Source organism: Canis aureus, chromosome 23 (genome assembly GCF_053574225.1).
Source record: "Canis aureus isolate CA01 chromosome 23, VMU_Caureus_v.1.0, whole genome shotgun sequence".
Classification (NCBI taxonomy): domain Eukaryota; kingdom Metazoa; phylum Chordata; class Mammalia; order Carnivora; family Canidae; genus Canis; species Canis aureus.
In genome coordinates this window covers 9,343,320-9,367,574 of record NC_135633.1, presented here as the reverse complement: position 1 = coordinate 9,367,574, position 24,255 = coordinate 9,343,320, and the positions used below count along the sequence as shown (strand labels likewise).

Genomic DNA, 24,255 nt, shown 5'->3' with positions numbered 1-24,255 from the left:
CTTGCCTCTCCCTGGGCCTCTGTTTCTATTGCACTTGTGTGGGAAATTCTTTGACTCGCTGGTCCAGCCTTTTGCTGGCATCTGGTATGTGGGTCACTTTGGGGGGATCCTTCTGCTCATAAGGTGAGGAAAGGTCCCGGCTGTAGAGCATCTCCCTCCCCGACCACCTTCCATGATCCTGAGGCCATTACCCTACACCCAGGGAACCAGCTCACTTTGCTGATTGAGATCAAGGGTGCTTGAAAATGGGAGCTCTGGATGCACACGCTGCCCTTTCTCATGGCCGTCAGTCACCGGCAGGGCCAGGGTAGGACTGTAAAGAGGGAACTGGCAAATAAGCAGTTTGCGTTACTAGAACAACATGAAGCGCTTTGCTATGGTAATTGAAAAAAAAATCTATTTTCTGTCCATGTCCCTGGAGTATCTTTCCATTTGGATTCCTAGGAGTCTCCAGATCTTACTATGAACACAACTGAGGAGGCAGAAGGGATTCACCCCCTGGAGTCGAGGTGTAAGGAGAATCCTGGGCCCGCAGGATGGTGTCCAACAACGGATGGTGGATCTCGGCTAGATTAAGGAGAATGGGGTAGAGGTACAGGGGACCCGAGTGAGGTCAATGCAGATGGGAAAGTAGGAGTGGACTGGAGAGGCCATTGCCTCTGAGGCCTTGGGGTACAGGTGCTTTCAGGACACTTTAACTTGAATCCTTATTTCAATAGGACACGAGAGGGGGCACCATTGTACCCATTTTACAGATAGGAAAATAAAGGCTCAGAGAAGCTAGGTATCTTTCTCTTGGTTCAACAGCTGAGAGCGGTAGACTGGGTGTTAAAGCCAGCTCTGTCTGCATGGCTTCAAAGCCTGTGCCCCTTTCCATCAAACACCATTGATTCTCGGATGTTAATATACCACTGACCTGATTTCTGCCATGTGATTATTATCCCATATCTGTCTTTAAATTGACTCACTTAAAAAAAAAAATGTAGCTTGTCACAGGATAACGTAAGTGAAATCCTGGATTTGATGGGCTACTTATTTCTTCTTTCTAATATCCATTATCATAAAACCATGGCCCTGACATTTTAATTTTTTTTTCATTTTACAATTTTTAAAGATTTATGTATTAATTTGAGAGAGAAAGAGAAAGAGCGAGGGAGAGTGTGTATTGGGGAGGAGCATAGGGAGAGGGAGAGAGAAACTCAAGCAGACACCGGCCTCACCACCCTGAGATCATGACCTGAGCCAAAACCAAGAGCCAGATGTTGAAACCCAGAGTTGGATGCTCAACCAACTGAGCCACCCAGGGGCCCCATGGCCACTACATTTTTAAAAAGGAACCTCAGTTTGGGAAACAGTGTCCTGTACATAAATAACAATGTAACAACAGTAGCACCTCCCAAGTGTTGAACACTTACCATGTGCCAAACACTGTGCAAAAGCAGCCTATCCTAGCGGAGTAGAACACAGGCTCTGTGGTCAGCCCTGGGTTTGAAACTCAAACCTGCCATTTCCTTGCTGTGGGACTTTCAGTGACCTAGTTAGCTCCTCTGTACCTCAGTTTCCTCATCTGTGCAATGGGGATGGTAACAACCTTCTAGAGCTGTTTTGAGAACCCAGTAGGTTAATAACACTTAGAAGAGTGCCCTGCGCTTAACTGAATGCCGTGAAGTATTAGCGATTATTCATTCATTTATCCAATCATCCATATATTCGACAGCTAATATTTGAACATCAGAGACCATTCTGGTATAATCTTCTCAGCAATCCCAATGATGTGGGTATTACTATTGCTGCCCTCTTCATTTTACAGATAGGGAAACTTAGCGGGTGTAATTTCCCCCAGTTTCCCACAGCTCAGATGTGAGGAAGCTGAAAATCAAGCCCAGGTATATTTAAAGCTCTGCTACCCACAGAACACTTCTTCTGACCCCAAATGTGGGTTGTGGGATTTTTTTTTTTTTTTGACACCAGGTTTTTATTTTATTTTCCCCCACACTGACCAATTCTCTGACACCAGCTGGGTATCCTTCAATTCAGTTGAATTCTGACACTACCTACCTGGAGTTAGTGTCAGACCTCACAAGTTTAGGTCTGGGTCCCACAAGACTGCCCCTGCTTCGGATGCCAATTATAAGTCCAGACCACCCGTACGTCTGACCAACCAGCGTTAGATTGTGGGTTCCTGTGATCCTCTCCTTGGGTTCGATAATTCGTGGGAATGGCTTACAAAACTCGGGAGAACGATATTACTATCGTCAGCTTATTATGAAGGATACAACCACCAAATGGAAGAGGTGCATAGGGCAAGGTGTGTGAAAGGGGTGTGGAGCTTCCATGCCTTTTCTGGGTGTGCCACCCTCCCATCACCTCAATGCGTACACCAACTTTGAGGCTCCCCAAACCCCATTGCTCAGGGATTTTTATGGAGGTTCCATTGCATAGGCGCAATTGATTAAACCACTGACCATTGGAGAGTAAGTCAGTCTCCAACCTCTCTTCCCTTCCTGGAGGTTGAGGGGCAGGGGGTTAAAAGTTCCAACCCTCTAATCACACGGTTGGTTTCTCTGGTAACCAGCCCCATCCTAAAGCTACCTGCCCCCCCACCCCCCAAGAGTCATCTCATTAGCACCTGATTAGCTGATACCCAGGTATACCACATCCCTCTCAGGAAATTCCAAGGGTTTTTGAAGCTCTGTGCCAGGAGCTGGGGATCAGGGCCAAATATGTATTTCTTATTATATCACAGTGTCATAGAAGCCTTAGCTGTTTTGTTTTAATTTACTCTACCATCTGCCATTACTGCCTCGCCATGAAGGGAAGCCCTGCTTCCCAAAAGAGCGATGCCTACCCACTTATTTCTCAGACACATGGCCAGACCTCATCCTCTCGGGCCGACTGAACCTCCTCACCTAGTTTTCTGAAAGCAGCCAGGGGCACCCTGTCTATCCCTGTCTTCCAACTTTGGTTCTAGTTGTGTGTGCGTAGGTCTTCCACTACTGTTCACCTGTTGTGACCACAGCATCTTTGCATCCCCCACAGTATGCACCCAGACTCCTGGAGCCCCTGCACGTAGTGGGCAGTCGACACGTGTGGGCCCAGTGACCTGAGCCAGGTAGATGCTCCCATAGCAGTAAGCATGAATGCTAACAAAGCCTCGTCCACAGGCAACTTGCTTTCCAAGGTACGGGAGTTAAGGACCTGTTTTCCATTGTAGAAAATCATGGCCTCCTTTACAGATGCCACTGTAGAGCTCTTTCACTCAGAACTTTAGAAAATTGTGGTCTCTTGTTACTTTGGATGAATTTCTTCAATATGCAAAGCGAGGTTTACCCTACAACGTTTTTTGACTTTTTATCGCCTTTCATAGGAAGATCTCTGGGCAAAGTCTTATCATTAAGCACACCTGAGATTCCTTTTGAGGGCAAGAACTTCACCTCTCTCCTTCTTTTGGAAAGAATGAACTAGAAATGATTCTACCTGAGGTGTTTTTTCAGGTGTGTCTAGAGCACAGTTTCCAAGGATATGGATGACGTAGTACGTAGAGGCAGAGCTTGTGTTTGGGCTGTTGTGGACAGGACTGGTTTTCCTCAGGGAAACAGAGGTGGTATCTGTCCACTTGTACCATATCGCCCCCTTTTCTCCAACCAGCCACCCCTAGCCACTCTCCAAGATTTGCCTCCACTTGAAACCGTCCCCATCTCTTCTCTCTTGTTCTTTTCTTTTTAAAAAGATTTTATTTATTTATTTGGGGGGGAATGGGAGAGAAAGGGGCAGAGGGAGACGGAGACAGGCTTCAGCAGACTCCACATAAGCACAGAGCCCAATGTGGGGCTCAGGCCCAGGACCCTGAGATCATGACCCACCCAGGCCCTCCTCTCTTGTTCTTTCTTCTCCGACTCTATTCAACTGTCTCTTTCTTTTTCCTACCTGGTCCTTTATTTCATTGAGTCGCATGTGGGTTAAGACCATGAGCTTGGAGTTGAACGATGGAGTCGAAAGATGAAAATCTCTGCTCCGTGGCCTTCACAAAGGGACTTCATCTCTCTGCCTCACCTTACTTCTCTGTTCAGTGGGAAAAACAATAGCGGCCATATCCTGACCCTATTAGGATCAAATGAGATAATACAAATGTTTAGCGGGTACCCGGTAGATGGTAACTATCCAGGAAATGCTGACAGGAGCAGAGACGGTGGTAGTGATGGGAGTTGGATTCCCAGCTAGAGTGTAAGATGCTGGAGAGCAGCGACTGAGTCTCGTTTTTGTTTTTATCCTCCAGAGTTGGTCATAGGCCGCGCTTACAGCAGTGCTCCATAAATACCCGGGGGACTTAAAGAAGTTATAAATTTCAAGCTTTCCCTTATGTCTGCTGAATTAGAATTGTATTTAAATAAATTTAATGTTTGCCCGGTACTTAGACCCTACAGAGGGCACGTGTCAGTGATTAAATAAAGGGTCTATTCACAAGTGTTTATCTTCTTAGAGTAAAAAAGCACCTGACTAAACCTGCTTCTGCGCTTGGCCAGCTAATGCAGAGGGTAAGCCCAGAGGGAGAGCCACCCTTGCTCTTTTAGTGTGAACTGAAGCAGGTCTTGTTCTCCAAGCAGCCAGAGAATTAGAAGCAGCTCTGAGAATGGGGAAGTCCTGTGGGAGATGCCAATAACCAAAATTATCTCTCATTTCAGCGGCCACTCACAAGATCCCCACCTGGCTCCTTCCCCTTGGGGGCTGACCTCTCTCCCCTGTGCCCGTACAATGGGCCCAAAAGGGCTGAGGAGGGAGCGGTCATCAGGGGTCGGGTTACCAGGAGGCATGATGTCAGGAGACTGTGGCTCCCCGGAGCTCAGGGCTGGTGGTGCAGAGAGGCAGCAGTGGCGCCTGAGGGCTGTACATGCCCCATGGGGCTCTTCTAGGTCTGCAGCTCTGGGAGGTCAGAGGGAGGGCTGTCGAGGGGCGCCCCTCACTTGTAGGGGGGCCAGGGCTGCTCTCTCTGCTCAGTTCGCCTAGGAGAGTTGCGTTTCTGCAGCTTTCCCTGTGAGGCCGGTTTGCAGAGGGGAGCCAGGAGCTCCTACCTGGACAAGAACGTGGGTGTTGAGTTGAGGAAAGGCTTCGGGTCCCTGGGATGGGCTTGCTCCAGTGGCCATTGGTGGGTGGGAGGCAGACGGATGTCCTGGGAAGAGCTGGATCCACAACCCAACAGACCCCTGGGCTAGGACCCTATCCAAATTGCTTCTCGGCTCTGGGCCTGTTTCTTCATCTGTAAAATGGGGAGAAAAATGCTTCTCAGAGAACACTGAGACCGTCTAAGGCATAGTGAGAGCTTGATACATAGCAGCTCCTTGCTACGCCTGACTCTATCCCACTACTCCCAAATATTATACAGACAACTAGCTGGGGTTTAATAAATAGCTATAGTTTAGTAGCTGCTAGACTGTTCCAACCATGGCTTGTGTCAGCTATGCACTTTTTTGGGGGGGCACCATTGAGGGCAGGTTTCTTAGGTCTGGTTGGTTTCCCCGCTTTGATATTTGGGGCTTTAAATCTAGAGTCATTGTTGTGTACACAAGGACCCTGAGGCCCAGAATTGTCATGCCCAGAGGAACCCAGGACCAGGCCCTCAATCCTTGTCACACAGCACCATCTGTAATTTGTATTTGCTGTTCCCTCAGCAACCACCTACTGACCATGCTAGATCTTTTTGTCCTCCTTGAAGATTCAGATCAGGAGTCACTTCTGGGAAGCCTTCTCTGGCCACCTTCTTCCTGGCTGGGTTGGGGGCCCCTCCCCTGTACTTCCAGGGCCCCTAGAGGTGACCCCTGTGGTGGACTTCTCACACTTCATTGTGGACAGCTGTTTCCTTGTCTGTCTCTCCTACTTAGGAATGAGCTTTTCAAAGATTCAGGCCAAGTCTTACTTGTTCGTGTATTTCTGGCCTCATATCTGGCACATTGTAGGTTCTCTAAGAACTTTTCATGCAGTGAATGAATCACTAAATGGACAAATGCAAGGATATAGGGTATTGCCTATGGTGGTAGCTTTTTCAGAAAGCCTCCGATAGGCTCTATTAAATAAGATGACATACCTCTAGCCCATCTGCCCTTGGAGGCTTCTCTGCCTCCCTGTGGGATGGTATCCCCCCTAGTAACCCATCCTGCCTGAGCTGTGTTTCCATCCTTGTGGGCCTAAGGACTGGAAACCTTCCCAAAGTGAATCTTAGAGAGGCCTGATATTTAGGGTCTGTATTAAAGACAGCCCCAGCGGCTTCCTCGTGGCTCCGTCCTTGACTAACGGCCTTACAGGGGCTGAGTTCCCAGAAGACACAGTAATGGAGACATCATTCTATTGCACTCCAGAGCTTAGCATAAATAATCCTGGTGTGCATTCATTCATTCACTCATGCATTCATTCAATGCGTTCAATGCATTTCTCCTCCCATTAGGAAACATAATCACAAAATGACTGTATATAACTTTATCTCTCACGTGGCTCTGGTGTCACTCAGAGTAGGCAATTAGATTTTTCCCAAAGGCCAGATTTAGGGGTCAGGAGGGCAGGCTGATGGAGCATTGACAAGTACTCTGATGTCAGCTTTAAAACATGCAGGAGAGTCCTGAGGAAGTAATATGTCCCCCCCCTCCCCCCCGCCCCCGGCCATACACATGCTCCCAACCTCCAGTAGCAGTTTCGGGGATGCAACTCTTCTCTTCCCTTCCCCGGGGCAGGGAACAGCCAGCCAGACCCAGAGGCCCTGCAGGATTTGAAGCCCTGAGAATGGTGGCCATGATAATTCTGCTCTCCTACAGACACAAATAAGCAGGCTTCCTCCTTCCAAGCCAAACCTGCTTGTTCATCTTTGGGTAAAGTCAAGCAAACCGGTAGGACACAGAATGGGGCTCAGCTCCCCCCCCCACTTCAGCAGGTTTGTGAGAAGCTGGACCTGGGGATGTGTGACCTTGGAAGAGTCATTCTGCTACTGTGAGCCCCTGCTTTCTCGTCTGTATGACGAGGCTAGGTAATTCCAGTCCCCCCCGCCCCTTGTAACATTGTTTGGAGGATGAAATAGGTCATGCTTGTGACAGTGAAAAGGAGACTGACAGCTCATGTTCCTTGGGTGCTTCTTTAATCCCAGACACTGTTTCCATTTATAAATGAAAGACCTGAGACTCGGGGAAGTGAAGTGCTTTGCTCAAAGCCACACAGCAAATAAATAATAGCACATGGATTTGTTGTTTGTCTTACCAGAGCCTAATCTTTTCATTGCTCTGCCATTTCATGTTTAAGCTGTGTGACATTGGGCCTTCCACTTGCCTCTCTGGTCTTGAGAGTAGCATCTGAAATGAGAGACTTGGTCTAGATTAGTGCTAAAATTCCCTTTTGGCTTTACATTCCTGCTTTCATTTTAACAAAGGGTGCATGCGCACACCACCCTGTGACTCTTGCTTCTTCTAAGTCCGGTGTCTTGAGCATGAAGGACCTGACCGTTTGTAGCCTCAAGCCAAGAAAGTGTGCTGGAGGAGCAAGCAGATTGCAACGCACATCTAAATAGCAGAGCCGAGCCTGCCTAAGTGGGAAATGGATGTTGTAATACAAAGGCAGTTAGCGGGGTCCTTGGAGGTTTCAGCAGGATGTAATTATGGTTCTTTAAAAAAAGGCTCGCATATGTTTTTGAGCAAACTTAACAGATGCCCGGATGTCATGTCTGTATTCTTTAGGGAGTCTAGGATGACTAATTTTCTACAGCAAGTTTGCATAGCACATTGGAGCGACCCATTGCAAATCAATTCCTAGGGTGCAACTTAATGAAAGCTTTCATTGACGATTCAGATTAATAATCTAAGAACCTTTATAAAATGACCGCAACTTCGTTTCTGCCTGGTGTTCTCTGTGTTTGATAAACTAGATGGATCATCCTCTCTGTGCTATAGTTTAACGTGAGCCCTTTTTCCATAGCCACGCCTGTTTACAGGGATTGAGGGTTTTAACGCTGTGTGGTTGACTTCTGGTGCAACATCCTTTGCAAACTTTGGGGACTTCCTCAGAGATTTTCTTTGTGCTGTGCCCTTGGGAGACCTTCTTGATGGTTTTGCTACCATTTGTGTGTGTGTGTGTAGAATTAAATGCACATCGATTCTAAAGAATCAATGCCCAGTTAAGGCAGTTCGGGGGCCATTTCCAGACCCCAGCATACTTTATCTGGAAAAGTCTTTTGGAGACCCATGCCCCACCCCTCCGCCCCCCGGGGCTGTTGAGAATATCGAGCACCTGCATCAGAAAATCGAAAGGTAACAAGCCTAGTTTCCTTCGGTGGGCACCTTGACATCTTTTTCCTCGTTGGAGCTCTAACCAGTCTGATACATTTCCAATTGAATTTTTGGCAGCGAGTGATTCTTGTTCCCAAGACCAGGTTGAGGCCTTCTGGGTTCACTTCTCTGTACTGGTTGCCTTGGAGCCAAGACGTTTTCCCCATAATAATAATAAACAGTTGAAAACAGTTGAGAGAAGCCTCGCACGTGTCCAGCTTGGGCAGAATATCAGCCCTTCAGTTGCCTCCAACTATTCATAACCCTCCATAATTTCATTGCCATAGATTCCCCCTCCTCCCCGACGCGCTCTCTCATTGGCCTGTTGCCCATATCCCGTAATTGTGCCCGTAACCCCCCTGACCTTTCCTTTGCTGAACTTGATTAATAATGTACTCGACACATTTCCCTGTTGCATCAAATACCAATTTGGCCTGAATGGGTGAAAGAATGGCTAATGAGGAAATGGTTAAGTCTTCTTATTGGACAAGTCTTTTCATTGAGTTGGTCTTGGGAGATGGGGGAAGCGAGGGAGCTGCATGATAACATTTTGTTCAGCAAGTTTTGCTCAAACTCTGCTGCAGAGTCTGATTCTAATTACCCAGATGCAGCTTTTGTGCAGGAGAGAGTATGTCATCTGATATCAGGGGACTCTGAGCAGTAGAGGCCTCATGTGACATCGCTTGGTGGCAGGTGCTCGCCCGCTTCTCAAATGTTTCTGCTAAATATTTTGGACCGAAAGGAGAGTAATTACAACAGGGAGTCGAGTATATATTTAGGAAGGAAGGGGGAGAACCGTCCTCTCTTTCCTCTGAAACTTTGTGTCCTGAAATGACCCAGGAATGTGCTAAGTCAGAGGATGGAGTTGGGTAAGCATGGAGGAGGACATGGCGCCGGCACTTGCTGACTCTCCATCCTGCACAGATACATCATTTGCAGTTGCTTCAAAGGCTGGGTTTGCTGACAGTTAACGCTAAGGGGACATGTGCCAGGAGAAGTGGCTTCCAAGCTGTGTAACAGCAGTCAGCTGGGCTCTCCAACTCTGAGTTTTGGGTAGACTCTGCAGCTCCTTGGGAAGAGGCATTGCCTTGAGATACCCATAACCCCAGAGAATGTCAGTGATGGAGGATCTTTGAGACCCTATAGACCAAGCCCCCATTTTACAGATGGAAGACTGGGGTGGGGGGTGGTGGTCCTTAAGCACATTGTCTTGTATGATCTTGCCATTGTTGGAAAAGAACTGCAGAAAAGTGTAAACAACTTCATTAACCAAGTTTTATTGTGCACTTATTATTATCATGTGTTACTCCGTACTAAAAATTCCATGTGCGTTATTTCATGTAATCTTCAGAAAAACCTCAGCTGGTAGGTACTGTTTCTCATCTTCACTTTACTGATGGGGCAATGTGGTTTTGAGACAGTAACTTTCAGAGGAGCCTGCACCCAAACCTCACCACCTGATGCCAATCTTCATTCCGAATCACCATGTTCTTACCACCTTCTGACTGAGCCTAGTTTAGCTTCCCCTCGTTTTCTAGGTAAGGACACCTCTAACTCCCAAAAAAAACAAAGAGAAGCAACTTGCCCAAGGCCGCTCAAATAGTGGAAAATAATTGTTATTGCTATTGAAAATACCTATTGAGCGCTTAGGGTGTACCAGAGAGTGTGCTTTCCATTTTCTCATTTGATTTTTACCATGGTTCGAAAAGGAGGGAGGTACCATCAGGTGAGGTACTTGAAGGCTGGGGAGGTTAAGGGTAACTTGTCTGGTGATTAGTTAGTCGGGATTTCAGCTCCAAAATTCAGTTCTCCTAATTCTGGTTTGTGAGGCCTGGCATCTCAGCATCCTACACACACCCATTTCCATATCTCACTCAATCCTCGTGGTAGCCCTGCAGGCAAGGAGCCAGGAAACCTGCATATAATCCTAGCTTTGCTATTAAATGCATCATGTGCTTTCAGGTAAACCAGTTCCCCTCTGTCTCAGTTTCCTTGTTTGTAAAAGCGGGGTAGCATCCTATTTATGGCCACAGATCTTATGAAACCATGAATGTGCATGTGCTTCCCCAGCTGAAAAGTGCTCAACGAGGGATTATTTTGGTTCTTTCCATTAGGTCCCTTTATCCTTTGAAGTCTGGCAGCTTTCTCTGGTGCTCCATCCATTCAGATCACCACTGGAGGGCCCACATTTGTTGTGAGTTAGATGACAGCTGGGTTTGTATTTTCTTCGGATGGAGCGTGGCCTGGATCTTAAATGGTTGTCAGCGAGACCTTTTCTAGCTGCTCAGAGGGACAACAGAGCTGGGCTGCCATTGCTTCCTCCGGATGTCTGTGAATGCCTGCAGAGGGGAGCGGGGGGGCCTCCAGCACCAGGTCCCCATGTCCCCGAGCTTGAAGGATGGTGCACAAAAAAGAATGGCTCCATGCTGAGTGAGCCTGAACCCTGCCTCAGAATCCCAGCCCGCCGCCTGAGCTGGTGGAAAGGCCAGGCCTGTGAGGTTTGGGTAATAAGTAATGCTGAGAAGTGGCTGCAGATACCAGGTTTCAGGGCCTCCCTGCTGTGGCAGCAGCGTATCATAAACATTTCACAACATTTGGCCATTTGGGCTGTTGGGGTTTCTAGGAGAAATTCGTGTTAACCCTAACCAGTCTTTTTTTTTTTTTTTTTTTTTTTTAAACTGGGGTGGGGAATACTGGTTCTTTCTCCAGTCTCTGCTGATTTCCCCCTCATCTGAAATCCTGTGCTACCGGATTCTCTCTGAAACTAGAGGAGGCAGGTAACATTTTCGAGAGTCCTCTCTTTGCTGGACACTGTGCTAAAACTTTAACCTATGTTACCCTGTATCATTCCTGCAAAACCAGATCGCTCCCTTTCCTTGCAATATTCACATTCTCTTGCTTTTTCTGCCGTACTAATGGTTTCACCTCATTAGTCCAGTTTCACCTGAACTAATAACGTTCAGCCTCTTTCATTGGCTCTTTCTCTGAATGTCACGTGCCCCTAGGCTCAGTCCTCAGTCCATTTTTTCTCTTCTCGAGGACTTCATAGGTGAGCTTGTCCAGCCCTTAGGCTTTACCTTCCATGCTTGCTGTGTTAACATCTGTGTATGCCTCCAGACCCAAGTGTACACCTGTGCCCCGGGCTCATACACCCCACCTGGAAGTCTAAAAGAAAGCTTTGCTTCTGCCTGCCTCTTCACCCTCTTTTCACTTACCATGAGGCACAGTGACCTTTGGGCCATTCCTTGAACCTGTCTGTGACTTCCATACCTTAAAGTCTTTGCACCTGCCATTCCCCATGCCTGGAAACGCTTCCCCCAGTGTTCGCATGGCTGCCTTGCCCTCCCTTCAGGGCACCTCCCCTGAAAGATGTGGACTGGATACGTCATCCAAACCAGCTCCTCCTGCAGGACCCCTACTTCCACTCTGTGCCTGTACCCTGCTCTTGTTTTTTGGTCAGAGCACTTACCCTATCTACCGTGGCATCGCATGCTGATTTGTATACTTGTTTGCTGATGGTCTCCCCCCACCCACCCATGTAAAATCCACAAAGGCGAATGCATTATCCTGTTCACCTCTGTACCTGGGATGTGGCTGCACGTGGTCAGGGGCTGATGAATGTTTGTTAGATGTCGAATGAAAGAATCAGAAGAGGAGTAAGGTACCCAGTTTTATAGGTGAGCAAGTGGAGGCTGAAGGATGTGATAAACCCCAAACCACAGGCTTTTTCCCCCCTCAGAAAAGGTATAATGGTTTTAATCAAGATCACCTACATGATAACACTACATTGAGTTATTCTGATAATAATTTATATTATCAAATTAATTATGATCATATCAAATGTATTATCAAATCCTTAAACACGGATAGATCTCTCTTGGCTGCCCAGACAGCAAAACTCAGTATGTGCATTTCATAGCAATGCAGGTAGTGTATTATGACCATAATTTACCACACGTATGACCAATCTGTTTTTACCCCTGAAACATGCACTTTTCTGACTTCACAAATAATCTCGTTGTCTTATTTATTATGTGTACAGTAATTGGCACTTGTAACTCTTTGTCAGCTCCAATAGATGACCATTTATCTAGGAATCTAAATACCCGATGTATTCAAAGATAATTTTTCTTAAAAGGTCTTTAAAAATAATGATCTGTTTATACAAAACCCCTCGTCACTGTCCTCGCCTAAGGATGATTTGTCACAGTGCCTGGTGCAGGATAATGGGGGTGACCTAGGGTCAATTGGATGGTCCTGGGGCACCATGGTGTATCCTCGCGTGGCACAGAGTTGAGGGATCCCCAGTCACTCCCTGTGCTTCTGCAGAAGCCGGTTATTTTGAGCTTTTATGTTGCAATTATCTAAGCATATTTTATGTATCCATTCTTACCCTGCACAATAGGAAGAAACAGCAAGAGAATCCAATCAGAAGCTGCTGAGCTGGGTCAACTCCTTTCCTTCTTTCTTTTTATTTTAACCGTCTCTCCTTTTGATCTTAAGAAGGCTGAACTCTGGAAATATCATGAATCCAGGACAGTTCAGAATCTGGATATTCAGAATATGTAACCTTCCCCTCACCTTGTCCCCCCGCTGTTTGTCCTACCTGGCACTTTGGCGTCCTTGATATCGCTTAATCCCCCTACAAGGGTTTTTCTTCTCTTTGGATTTGATGCTTATCCCTGTGCCTTTATCAGGACCTTGCCCCACCTCCCTTCTGACTGGCGGTCCTTCTGGCACACAAAGACGGACTTTGATTGTATCTGACGCTTTTGGTTGGATGCTGCCTGGCTCACCCAGCCTTTGGATGGGGACTAGGACCCTGACGTCCACCTCTCTGGCCACATCGACAGCTGCTCCTGGACGATGACACTTGCAAATTTTAGCCCAAGGCAGGCTACCTGGAGCCACTCCCTACTTCTTGTCCAACTTCTTGGACATTTGTCCAACTTCTTGGTTGGTGGCAACCAGTTGTGCCTTTCCACAATCCCCTCTACACATCTGGGTAAAGATTCTTCATGAAGTTATGGCAGGAGATGCCTACAGGAGCACCATTTTCTCGCTGCAGCTGCTCAAAATCAGACATGTCTAAATTCACCCTGGAGGAAGGTGGGTATAGACCAGAGACCACGCATTGAGAAAGCAAGGCAATGACTGCATTGCTGCTCCCTTTCCTTCCATTCCAGCAGAATGCTTCTGGGCTGTTCTTTTCCTAGGGCTTGCATTTTAATTACTACCCCCTCCCCTTCAAGCTCAGCTCTTGTTCTGCATCAGTCTGAATTTCCTGTTCTCCAAGCCTTGCCCTCCTATTAAATTAGGTACTAGAAGTTTCCAACAGCTGACGCTGTTCTGGGGAGTACAGTTGGCAGTCTCTGTGCATGACCTGCTGGGTGCTGTGGCTTGCATGCATCTGGATGTATCTACAGAATTACATGAGAGCCTCGTGCTTTCATCTGTGCAGGTGTTCAGGTCCCGTCACCCTTACCTAACAAAACACTAAGGTCCCCTGGAAGGTCTCAACAAAAGAATCCCATGTTATTGTCTCTTGGCATTCCTGTAGCTCTTTATTTTTTTATCTTCTGGTGCTGATGGTAGGTGGGTATGTGCTTATGATTATTTTATTAGCCTTTCCTCCCAAGATTCATTTTTATTAAAAACACAAATATCACTGTAAATATCTAGGCAGGGTGGCTGAAGAGGATTTCGGGAGAGATGAGGCAAAAGAATTGAATGTCTCTAGGCGTAACCTGTTGCTTAAACAAACAGCTACAATACAGCCACAGACTTTTTTCTTATAGGTGGCCTCTAGTTCTCATTCAGGTTGGGTGTGACTGCTAAAAGCTTGCTGTTTTAAAGCCAGACATGCCACGGAGGAAAAGGCAAGTTTACGGAGATTGTTTTAGGAAAATTCATGTTTTCTACTTTCTATAATTCCTGCTCAAAATGTTTCCTAGTCATGCATATCTGGTCAGGCGGGCCAAGACATTTCCTTGTTTAAGCTAAGTTAAAATGGGTTTTCTTTTGTTTGCTGTTGGAAGCATCCTAATTGGTAAATACAAGTACCATGTACCCAACACTCGGTAGGTTACAAAGCACCTTCACAGGGGTGATCACATTCAAATCTCATGACCAGGTTGTAGGTACATTCAGATTCCCTTAGCACAGAAGAGGGGCCGGAGGTTCTGAGGGATGGGAAAGCCATCCAGAGCCATATTGCCAATGGTGGTGGACCTGCACTTGAATCTAAGTCTTCCCTTTGGGTTTCAAGTTCTTCCTACAATTTCACACTGTCTCACAAGGAAATAGGCTTGTTTTTCTGCCCATCTATCCATCCATGCATCCAAAACCATTCATTGAGGACCTACTGTATACCAGACAATGTCTAGAATGCCCAGTTTGGCAGGGAAGGTAGTGAGTGAATAGAGGGATAGTTATAGAAAAGTATGACAGGTGCTCAGGCATTAGCATCCGGGCTCTGGGAAAATAAAGGAGGGACACCTGGCCTGAATCAGTAGTCAGGGAAAGCTTCAAGGAGGAAGTGATGCTAAAGCAGAGGTTTGACATGTTTGTGTATTTAATAAGCATTTATTTCCCTGAGTGGTATGTTTCCTATGCACCACTTTTCTGCCCTCCCATTATGGCACTCTATGTTGAGCTCAGTTGTCCAGAAAGTAGTGGGGTGGAGATAGTTCCAGAAGGAATAACATTCCCAGTGTTCTCGAACTTTAAGTGATAAGGTGGCCCAGAGAAGTCTGTGAACGCATGAGGTGGGCAAAGGGCACCAGACAAGAAGGACATGGTTCTGATCCTATCTTTTTTTCCAGATCTTACTTTCTTGTTAGTAGCACAAAGGGTCTGGGCCTGTAAAAAGCTGAAAAGTATTGACTGTGCTGTCTCAAGCAGGTAATAAGAACAGGGGACATAGGGATGTGGTCCAGGAGCTTGGTGGGGTGCTGCCCCAGCTCTCCAGTAGCCTCATGCCTTTGCACTGGCTCTTCCTTCAGCCTGGAGAGCCTTTGCCCATCTTGCCCATCCATTAACCTCTAGTTCATCCCCTGCTCTGTTCTGCCCATTTCCAGGCAGATATGGAGGCTCTTCTCAGCTCCCACAGAGCCCTGGGCTACAACGTGCCTGTGCCTCTTACCGTGTTTGGATAGTTGCATGCTTGACTCTCCATTAGGCATGGGCTCTGTGGGGGTGGGACCACCCCTCTTCCCTCTGTGTTCCTCGCACATAGAATGTATGGATGAAAGGTGGTGGACCGTGGACTTGGGTTTGATCATAGACCTTTGAGTTGGAAGAAGTTTCCAAACATGACTTGGGTATTCAGAATAAAGTACTTTCGTACCTAACGTACAGACAAAACTCTCAAAGCCCAGAGAGGTTAGGGGATTTACTGACAATGGCCAGCCGGGTCTCTGCTTCCTAGTGCAAAGCTTGGGCCATCCCACCAAGACCCCCAGGATTTCCACCTCGTCTCACTCCTTTGGGAGACTAGAGGAGGCGTTTTCTCTGGGAAAGCTGAAGGAGTCAGGAGCCAGGGTCTAACAGCTTGCGGAGAAGGATGGGAAGCGAGTGAAGATTCATTTGGGTAACAGCCTTTTGAATAGATTAAGATGGTGGGGCTGGGGGAGGCAGGTGGAAGATGAGGGGGGCAGCATTTGACGGGGCGGAGCTGCCTGGGCCTGGAACTAACAGCTCCTCTCTGGGGAGGGCCGAGAGGGTTTCCCGGAGCGTGTGGGAGACCAGCTCCCAGCGCCGTGAAGTGGTGTGTACTGCACACACACCTCTCCCCCTGCCTTGGCTGTCACGGACCGGGCCCCTGCACACCTGGCATCTGGATTCCCGCTTCCAAGTTGCAGGGGACCCTTTGAAGCCATCGGAAAACAGGGTGGGGCGGGCTGCTGGGGGGGCCTGCTTCATTCTTGTGTGCAGCCCTCGGTGCTTTGGGGTGTTATTTCGTTCTTTGTTGCTCTACCCCTGACCTGATGCCTTGGCAGCGTGCCTCTGGCTCCACGGGGCCCCCGCGCTTCCCGGGCTGCTGCTGCTGGTCCAGACCCCGCGAGGGCACCTTATCAGCGCCCTGGCAGGCGCGGGGTGGCGGCGCCGTGTGTGCACCGGGTCCCTGATAGCTGGCCTAGTGCAAAGCTGGGGACAAATGCTGCTCCGATCGCCACGGGAATGGCCTGTGGAACGCGGGGTGGGGTGCCCGGGGGAGCCCGGGGGGAGCCGCTGGCCCGGAAAGCGCTCCCTGTTGCAGAGGCCGACTTTGTCCCCCGGAGCCTCCAGGTGCCCGGCCCAGAACAGGTTGGGCGCTACCTTTGGTTGTGTCTTTCCGCCCGGAGAGAATGGATGATCCGTACGCACATTCCGGGGGGCTTCTGGCAAGAAGTGGGCCGGGCCAGCCACTGAGCACCCTGGGGACGGGGCGTCTGTTGTAGTTCTGGGGTCCGCAACCCGGGCTCCGGGCTCGCGTCAGGCACGTGGCTCTGCGGGTGCTCGTGGGCCTGGGGCCAGCCCTGCCCGCTCCGTGTTGGTGTGGTCAGGCAAGCCGCTTGCCCTCTCCTGATTTCCTCTCCCAGCGCGTGCCGGGACCGGCCCAGAGAGGTTTCCTGGGGATGCTGCTGCCCAAACGGAGTCTTTTTTTTTTTTATTTATTCATTCATGAGAGAGAGAGAGAGAGAGAGGCAGAGACACAGGCAGAGGGAGAAGCAGGCTCCACGCAGGGAGCCCGATGTGGGACTCGATCCCGGGTCTCCAGGATCACGCCCTGGGCCGAAGGCAGCACTAAACCGCTGAGCCCCCCAGGCTGCCCCCAGACTGCGTCCTAACGGAGGCGGCGGCGGCAGCGGAGCTGCACGGCGTGCAGGGGAGGTCAGCTCCCTGGGCTCATGTAGCCGCTAGGGAGGCCGGCGGGCTTGCCCCGTGGGTCAGGGTCAGGCAGGCCAGGTGGAGGGGGTCAGGGAGCGGGGACGCCCACGGCCGGGGACAGGGTGCAGAAGCCGGGAGGGTTGGAGAGAGAGTAAGCGCAAGGCCCGTTACCCGACAGGAGGATGGCAGTCGGGTGGGGAGCCACGAAGCCGTGACAGTGACCGGAGAAATTCCAAGTGACCTCTGGAAGAAGTGTGTGCCCAGGCCTGACACTCGGTCACTAGGAAATGTCCGTCTCCTTTCCGTTTGCTGGTTATGTTCTGAAGCAGACGCCTGAGGGGCCGCTATGGAGGGAGGGGTAGGGACGGGACAGTGGCAGTCGCCTTGGCCCCGACGCCTGCTGGGCCTGGCCCCCTCCGCCGCCCTGGTTCTTCTCTCCCCTAGCATCGCCCGACCGGCCGTGTCCCTGGGGTGCTGACCGCATGCCCGTGGGTACTTCTCAGGGGGGTTTCTCCGCCTCCCTCCAGACGGCCTGCATTGCCAGGGACCCCCGAGACCCGCGTGCCTTCCTCCTGCCTCTGCTGTCTGCGTGGGACCCGGCGGCCCCGCTCACCTGCCCACCAAGCCTCCCCAGGGAGCACTTCCTGCCTCCACCAGCACCGGGAGCTTAACAGGCCCCTCCGCATCACCCACAGAACATCTCAAAGGACAGATTTAATGAATATTTTGGGTAGCTATAATGTCTATAATTATAGACATTTATAATAACGTTATATAATTAATATCCTGAACTATAGTTGCGGAAGGGATAAATACTGCCGGGATGGTTTTTACCTTCCCGACATCCCTTTTGTTCTGATCCTCCTCACCCCCTGGTTGTTGTATTACTTGCAATTAGCCATGTAAGCGGAATCTTTTTATGCAAACAAATAAAACTAATAAATAATAGAGTACGTCTTCTCTTTGCTCTGGAAACAATCTAGTTGGCCTCAATGAGATCTGAACCCACACAGCAATATTGATATCCATCAAGCCTGTGACAGTGGGATTCTCTCCATATCGGATTTCCTTAGGCAACTGGTGTCCCCTTGCGTTAGATATATTATCCCCGGGGCTCTGAAAGTCTGGCACTAGCTGGAAGTCGTGCTGGACCACGACATGCTTGGACTGTCTCCGGAATTTCTATGTTTTGTCATCTAACGCTCAGGAAGTGGAGTGCTTCGGAGGAGGTTACCGTGAGCCGCGTGGGTGTGCAAGGAGGAGGAGCTTCCATCTCCAGCGACCCTCCGTGGTGTCCTCTGTGACTGCAGGCCAGCAGCAAGTGGCAGAGCCTTCGATTTCAGGGCAAAGTATCGGTGGTCGGTGTGCTCTAAGGTTATGACGCCGTGGTTGATGTGCCCACTGGGCCCAGCTGCGGAAGCAGTTGGAGCAGGTCTTCTGCGTAGGTTGTAAATACAAATCTGATCGTGTCTTGCCTGCTTGTGATCCTCCGTGGGCTCCTGGTCACCTCTACAAAATGTCCAAGCCCTTCAACTCAACAAAGAGCTCTTCGATGAGGGTGACTAGCTGCCCCACTTTGCTTGACACTGGGGCGGGGGGGGGCGGGGATGGGATTCCTAGGATGTGGGACTCTCAGTGCTGAAAAAGGAAAGTCAGGGCAAATTGGCTGAGTGGGCCCTCCCTGTAACCACAACCTAGGCTCACCCCTCTGCAGCCCCAATTCCTACACCTCTCCATCTAGTGGTTCAAACTGGGTTGTAATGGTTCCTTGCTGTTTCCTGCCTCTTTGCCTACACCCTTGCTCTTGGCTGCCTGGAAGGCTGCCCCAGCAACCCTGTGGGCCTGATTTTCCTCTTCGTTTAAGACTCAGCTAGGGATAGCCTCATCTGGGAAGCCGTTGCTGACCCTGTAAGCTGGGGCATTTCTCCTGTCTGAGCATGTCCTCATCCTCACAGCTGTCGGGCTATCCCTTCATTATCTATTTCCTGGTCTCTCTCCACCACTGGACTGGGAGCTTGGTGGAGGCAGGAATATGACCTATTAGACTCGGTACTCCTGGCACCTAGCACAGTGACTGGACATAGGCATTCCTTAAATGATTAATTAAAAGATTTTTCTTAACTCTTTAAATATTTGAGTGAATGGATGAATTTTTTTTTTTTTTTTTAAATCTGGGCAGATCGTTTGGTTCCCAGGCATCCCACAAAGTAGGTGGGTCACTTTAGGGGCGACCTTTACCCGCTCAAAAATTTGTCTCACATTAGCAGTGAGGATTCGGGTGTCACCCCGAATCGTTATTTTCCTTACTTGTAAGTTTAAGGCATGAATGGATGAATTTAAATACAGTTCAGGCATCGGTGGACTTGCAAAACTGTGCACTGGCATTCTACCGACAAGCATGTGGAGCAGTTCATGGGAGATAGGGAGGCCCTGAGTCTTTTGAGGGACAAGGTGGCTTAGGGCCACCAAACATACTGTCCAGGGAAAATGGGACTGGGGCTGGGGAGAGGATATTGAATGAGAGTGTTGGCAGTCTGAGGCTCTGACGCATGCTGGTGTCCCGGGAGCTGGGATGGGGAGAGAGAGAGGACATCCCGGGCATAAGTGAACCAAATATAACATCAGGGCAGATGGACGGTTATTGGTGATTTGGCTCTTTGGGGCCAAAGAGATATGCTTATCTAGGATGTCTGCCCAAATAGGGGTTGGGTTGGGGGAGAGACAGAGAGGGAGGTAGGAGATCTAGGAAGGTGACCAGGACACAGAACTTATGAGATTCCTTTTAGAGAGGCCCTGTCTGGGTGTCTAAGGGCAGAGTGGAGCTGTGAGGCCACCAAGCAGGACCTAAGAGGATGAAGGCTGGTGTGGGCAGCATGTCCTGCGCCAGCTGGGTGGTGGCCAGGACTAGTCCACAGGCTGCTCAGTGGGCCCGTCACCACCTGGCCTCCTGGTGGGCACGCTGCTGGAAAAAGAAGTCTCCCAGGCTTCTGAAGGGGCTGCCTTGTGCACTGGAATTCTGTGTGCAGGATGAATATTTCAGAAAGGCAGCTGGGAAAGGCAGTGCCTTTTTAATCTAAGCTGAATAGGAGCCCGAGGGGGAAGGGCACGGCGTCCTCAGGAGTGGAATAATGTGCTTGCAGCACCATGCTCGCCGTGTACAATGGGACAGGGGCTGAGTGCAGGAGATGGCTTTGGTTATAGAATTCTTTTCCCCTCGGCCAATAGTGAATGAGAGCCTGGAATTCTCGGCAGTGACCTTCGACGGCAACACAGGGTGGGTGAGGCGACTGTGCCGCCCCCGATGAATCAGAACATGTCGGGGGCATCAAGCAGGCCTGCCGTCCACCGAGCGGCTCGCTCTGGCCAGACGCTGGGCTGTGCTGTACGTGAATGACTTCACTATGTTGCAACAAGAGCCCAGTGGCAAGAAATGATCACTCCCACTTTATAGAGGAGACCACCGTGGCCCAGAGAAGTCTGATAACTTCAGAGCACTTAGCGTGACGCCTGGCAAGGCATCCAGCCACGGTAGCTAAATTTCAGATGAGGTTTGATCTGTGCCAGCCATTGTGCCAAGTACTTTATTATGATTATTTTTAAAGATTTTATTTATTTATTCATAAATAAATAGGCATCCCTTATGTTATCCCTAATAACAGGCAGAAGGAGAAGCAGTCTCCATGCAGGGAGCCTGATGTGGGACTCGATCCCGCGTCTCCAGGATCACAACCTGAGCTGAAGGCAGACGCTCAACCACTGAGCCACCCAGGTGCCCCCGTCCCAAGTACTTTAAAGATATGGCACATATAATCCTTACAACCACCTGTGATATGGGTGCCATTATTCGCCCCATTTTCCAGATGAGGAACCTGAAGCCGAGGGTTAAGGAGCTTGCCCAAGGCCACACAGCTAGTAAGTTAACAGCCAGATTTCGAACCTAGGTAGGCTGACTCCAAAGTTAGAGTGCTCACCCATTTAGGATACTCCCTTGTATACAGAGGACACTACATAACCATTAGCTTCTGTTACTGTTATCAGCTCCCCACGCCCCCAAAGCACACAGCTTGGGAGTGCACTGAACGTCTTTATTAGGCTGAGGGAGGGATTTGTGGATTTTGCCAATTAACTGGGGGTTAGTAAGAACAGCCAGTTGCCGTCAACACAGTGGCAGATCCTGTTAGAGCCTGGTCGTATCTGTGTTTTCTTTCTGGGCTCACAGCCCCATTGCACGTCCCTGCCTCCTTTGCAGGGAAGTGGGGCCATGCCAATGAATGCTAGCCAACAGAATAGGAGCAGAAGGGATGCGTACCACATACTTGCTTCCAGCCCAAAATAATCCTCCCGTCTGTGATCCTAGAAGACTTAAAGGAGAGTCACAGGTGGTAGGAGCCTGGGAGCCTGAATGACTGCATGGAACACCTCCTGCCATGACCTCCCCCCTGCCCACCTTGCTGGCCTTATGATGAAAACATGGGGCCGTCTCTATTGGGTTAAGTCACTGAGATATACTACTATAGTGGTCAGCTTCTCCTCCACCAATAACATAGAGCTTTTATAAAAGCCCTTAAGAAGGGCCTTTTTTGTTTGTTTGTTTTAAATTTTATTTATTTATTCATGAGAGACACACAGAGAGAGAGGTAGGGACACAGGCAGAGGGAGAAGCAGGCTCCCTGCAGGGAGCCCGATGTGGGATCCCAGGACTCCAGGATCAAGCCCTGAGCCAAAGGCAGATGCCCAACTGCTAAGCCACCCAAGTGTCCCCAGAAGGGCCTTAGCCCACTTGTGTACCACATTAAATAGAGGCCGAGAGAGTGGGGTTTCGAAACAGCACAGGCTTTAGGTGGGACACAAGTGAGTTCTGATCCCGGCTTGTGCCTCAGCAGCCCTGTGCCTCAGCTGGGTTGTTGTGAGCGAGACATAATGCAACTAAAGCCTCTAGCACGGTGCACCCGGTGCATACTAGCTTCATAAATGTTAAAGATTTTTCCCTTTAGTAAAACAGCAGTTGTCCAATATGTGTCAAAACCCAAAATGTTTGCATGGCTATTAACCAAGCAATTCTACTTCTGGGAATTTATTCTAAGAAAATAATCTTGGATGCTCAAAGATTTAGCTATTAAAATGTTTATCTCAGTGTTGCATTTAAGTGAAAAATTGGAAGCAAGCTAAATTTTCAGCAGTAGGAAATTGGTTAAACTGTGGCGCATCTATTCAATTGAGAACCACCCAGCCATTAAACATTATGGAATAGAAGGACATGCAATGATATGAAAAAAATATTCACAGTAAGAATGTGGAGCAACCAAATTACAAAATAGTGTATATTCCATGAACCCATTTTTCAAAAACAAAAACAAAAGCATAGATACATATATACAAAAGAAGAGACTAAAAGATTATACCCAAAAAAAAAAAAAAATAAATAAAAATAAAATAAAAGATTATACCCTAAAATATTAAAGAGTTAATCTTTGGGGAGTGCGGTTGTGAGTTTTGAGTTTTTTCTCTCCTTTGCTTATTTGTACTTTCTAGGTTTCCTATTCTACAGAGGCATTATTTTGATAAAAAGAAAAAAAAAAAACTAAGTTATACAAACTCTTTTTTTTTTTTTTTTTTTTGGCCTTGTCTGCATTAGCCATGACAGGCCTTATCACCGTGTGTGACTGTTCTTGGACTGTGTGAGAGACAAAAACAAATGTGAATTGACACAGGGTATCTCTGGAAATATCTAGAATGGGGTTGTATTGCTGTCATTTGTGGTTTAGTTGGGTGCTGGTTGTTGGATGTCTAATATCATGGGTATCATGTGCATGTGGGACACATGCGCACATGGAACTTTCTACTCCTCCCTTTGCCCAGAAAGTGCTGCTGCTGGTGTAAACCTTGTCCTTGACCCTAATGTCTGTGTACCCTGAGACACTCTCCAGGTACCCAGTGGACATGAGCTCCTTGGGACAGACTAAGGACCGCAAGATGAAGAATGGAAACTCCCAGCCTTAATATAACAAGGCATCTGGCTCGGAAGCACGTGGTGCAGCAGCCTTCCCTGGGCTTGATACACACTCACCACTGGCTTTCTTACACCCCCAACCCCACCCCCCTCTGCCCTGAGCCGGGGATCGATGGATATATAGGAGTGTGTTTCAAGCTTGTCAAAAACACGCTTTTGCAGAAATAAGTGAACCACAGATTGGGAGAAAATATTTTCAATGCCTACATCTGGCAAAAGGACTCCCATCTGGTATATATAAAGATTTCCTACAAATTGACAATAAAAAGGCAACTCAATAAAAAGGGGGTAAAAACTTGAATAAGCACTTCTGAGAAGAACATACAGGAATGACTAATAAGCACATAAAAGGAGTTCCTCAGCATTAGGAAACAGGAAAATGCAATTTAAAGCCACAATGAAATACGATTTCATACCCGTTAGAATGGCTTAACAAAACAAAAAAAGTATGATGATTCCCAAAGTTGGTAAGGTTACAGTGCAACTAAGATCTCAGTTCATTGCTGTTTGGAATCAATTTAAATTTTCGTTCATATGTATTCTGTTCAAAATCATTTGATTCATGTGATAAGGTAGTTTCTGGATAAATATGTTTATTTATTCATGCACTGATACGACGATTGCGTGGAGTTCATGATGGATGAAACAGAGTTCATGTCTTCAAGGACCATATATAGATACTTTGCAAAGTGAAGCCTCGTTAAGTCAGCCACCACATAGCTAGTGTTATTACCCATATTTTCTTGATTCTCAGATATATGTACTAGTGTATAAGCAATTTCAAAATTAATCTAATAACTGAAAAGAAATGTTTTTTTGTACCAAAAATAAGAGTCTCCAGGCGTCTTTGCCTGCATGTCATTTTTTCACACTTGGGCCTGGCTTCCTCAGGAAACAGACAATTTTTACCTTTTTGCACTTTGCCTACACGTTTAAATGTTTTGAAAAGAAGTGCATGGGAGTGCGTGGTATTAATGATGATATTGTTCCATCTGTTCATGCTCCCCCTCTTCCCGCCAAGTCTCTTCTTAAATATAGCTGCATTTTGACCTCTCAATCTAAGAAAATTATCTTAGA

General features: G+C 48.3%; 1 protein-coding gene and 1 non-coding gene across 2 annotated transcripts in view; one reads left to right on the top strand and one right to left on the bottom strand.

The window, feature by feature from the left end:
• NAV2 (neuron navigator 2) overlaps window positions 1-24,255 on the top strand; it is a 726,136-nt gene that overhangs the window by 19,637 nt on the left and 682,244 nt on the right. The window lies entirely within an intron of this gene.
• LOC144295584 (U12 minor spliceosomal RNA) lies at window positions 19,341-19,492 on the bottom strand. The gene has a single exon (XR_013362671.1). It is a non-coding gene; the product is annotated as a U12 minor spliceosomal RNA (small nuclear RNA).